General features: G+C 37.9%; 1 pseudogene; it reads left to right on the top strand.

Annotated features, from left to right (window-relative positions):
* The first annotated feature begins 495 nt into the window (after positions 1-495).
* Positions 496-1630, top strand: LOC143672005 (heterogeneous nuclear ribonucleoprotein A3 pseudogene; annotated as a pseudogene).
* The last annotated feature ends 1256 nt before the right edge of the window (positions 1631-2886 follow it).

The following is a 2886-nucleotide window of genomic DNA, read 5'->3' as shown; positions in this document are numbered from 1 at the left end:
TAATTTTTAAAAAACAAAAGAACAACAACAACAAAAACAAGTAAACAAAGAAAAAAGTTATGGAAAGCAACAAAGGCAGTGATCAAAGGGAAATTCATAGGTATGAATGCCTATATTTTAGAAGAAGTACCCCAAATCAACAACCTAACTTCTCATCTAGAATAATGAGAGAAAGGAAAGCAAACCAACCCTAAAGTTAGTAGAAGGAAAGTCCTAGTGGATTGTAGCAGAGATACATGAAATAGAAAATGGAAAAACGAAGAAAATCAATGAAACCAAAAGTTAGTTCTTTGAAAAGATCAATACGATTGAAAAATGCTTACCTTCGCTTACAAAAAAAAGACATAATATGCAAATAACTAAAATCCAGAATCAAAGTGGGGACATTACTACTGATATTGCAGAAATTGAAAAGACTATAAGAGGTTACTATACAGCCTCTTTCTCTCGGTCCCATATTGAACCCGAGTTGGCAGAAGAGAGTCCAGTCTCAGAATGGAGGTAAAACAACCGCCCGATCATCCCCAGCCAAACACTGGTCATCACTGCCATCACTGGGGGGTAGAGGGGGTATCCAAAGGAACAAGAGCAGTTGTGAAAGCTGTTTATTGATGTTTTGAGCTTTCAAACAACAGATGATTGTTTAAGAGAACATTATGAAAAATGGGGTGCACTCACTGATCGTGTGGTGATGAGAGGCCCCGGAACCAAACATTCCAGAGGCTTTGATTTTGTGACTTACTCTTGCATTGAAAAGGTGGATGTAGCAATGTGTGCTCAACCACACAAGGTTGATGGGCTGCAGTGGAACCAAAGAGAGCCATTTGTACAGAGGATTCTGTAAAACCAGGTGTTCATATAACAGTGAAGAAAATTGTTTTGGTTGTACTAAAGAAGATAACGAAGAATATGGTTTGAGAGACTACTTTGAAAAGATGGCAAGATTGAAACCATAGAAGTTATGGAAGTCAGACAGAGTGGGAAAAAGAGAGGATTTGCTTTTGTAACTTTCAATGATCATGATACAGCTGATAAAGTTGTTGTCCTGAAATACCACACTATTAGTGGGCATAATTGTGAAGTGAAAAAGACCTTTTCTAAACAAGAGATGCAGTCTGCTGGATCACAAAGAGGTCATAGAGGTGAATCTGGCAACTTTATAGACCATGGAGGAAACTTTGGAGGTTGGTTGAGGCAACTTCGGCCACAGTGGGAACTTTGGTGAAAGAGGAAGCTATGGTGTATAGGTGGTGGCAGCAGAAGTAGTTATGGAGAAGGTGATGGAGGATGTAATGGATTTACAGGTGTTTATGTCAACTATGAAGTGGTCCTGATTATTGTTGAAGAGGAGGCCATGGTGGTGGTGGACCAACATATGGAAACCAAGGTGGTGTATATGGTGGTGGTGGTGGAGGACATCATGGTTACAATGAAGGAGGAAATTTTAGCAGTGGTAACTGTGGTAGTAGTGGGAATTATAATGATTTTGGAAATAATGTTGGACAACAGCAATCAAATTATAAGGCCATGAAAGGGGTGTAGTTTTTGTGGAAGAACCTCAAGCAGTCCCTATGGTGGTGGTTATGGATCTGGTGGTGGAAGTTGTGGATATGGTAGTAGAAGGTTGTAAAAACTAAACAGAAAATTGCTACAATTATTAGCAGGGGAGAGAGTGAATAATTGTCAGGAAAGCTGCAGATTACTTTGAGACAGCTATCCCAAATGCATTAGAGGAACTGTAAAGCTCTGTCACAGAAGAAATGATGATCCATAGTCAAAAAAGTTATGGCAGCTTAAACAGGAAACCCTTCTTGTTCAGGACTGTCATAGCCACAGTTTGCAAAAAGTGCAGATACTGATTATTGACTGTAGTGTAATTGATCATTGCAATGTAGTGTCAATTAGATGTACGTTCCTGAGGTTTTTTATCTGTTGTATTTTGTTGTTTTTTTTCTTTTCATTACATCAGGTATATTGCCCTGTAAATTGTGGTAGTAGTACCAGGAATAAAAAATTAAGGGTTTTTTAACTTTTCAATATTTGTGTGGTTCAGTTTTTCTACATTTCAGCACAGAAGCTTAACAAAATGTAGTTTTGAAGGTGTTTCCTTGTAAGGTAAGAAGCAAAGAATATTCTGAATTACTATTTTGTATGAATTTGCTAAAGTTAACTAAAGAAACACATGCTGACTTGCAGTTTAAGTGAAATCTGTTCTCCCCACTTCCAAACCATGACATGAATGGGCACTGACATGTGGAGACAATAGATTTCTGTATGTTTGCAATGTGTGTTTTGGATAGCAACTAGGCTTGGGTATTTAAATTAGCATATTTAAAATTTTAATAGTATAAAAATTTGACTTCAAATGAAAAATCTTGAAACTCCCATTTGGTTTTTGTGTGTTTTCTTTAAAAACACCTAATAATCATTTTAGTGTTACCTTTGCGAAAAGTCCTAGCTCTGTTTAGAAAATCTTCTCTCTACATTTACCTTGGTCACACTTGGACTACTGCCATAATATTATTTGGGTGTGAAGAAGGCCTACTACTCACTGCTTAAATTCTAGAATGGGGTAGTTGTTTGTTCTAATTTGCTAACTGACAGAATGCAATATACCAGGAACAGAATGGCTTTTTAAAAGGGGGATTTAATCAGATGCTAGTTTACAGTTCCAAGGCCAAGAAAATGTCCCAGTTAAAACAAGTCTATAGAAATGTCTAATCTAAGGCATCCAGGGAAAGATACCTTGGTTCAAGAAGGCCAATGAAGTTCAAGGTTTCTCTCTCATGTGAGGAGGCACATGGTGAACACAGTCAGGGCTTCTCTCTCAGCTGGAAGAGCACGTGGTGAATGCAGCATCATCTGCTAGCATTCTCTCCTGGTTTC

This window comes from Tamandua tetradactyla, chromosome X (assembly GCF_023851605.1).
Source record: "Tamandua tetradactyla isolate mTamTet1 chromosome X, mTamTet1.pri, whole genome shotgun sequence".
Lineage (NCBI taxonomy): Eukaryota > Metazoa > Chordata > Mammalia > Pilosa > Myrmecophagidae > Tamandua > Tamandua tetradactyla.
Note: the sequence above shows the minus strand (reverse complement) of the source record. Positions and strands in the feature narration are given on the sequence as shown.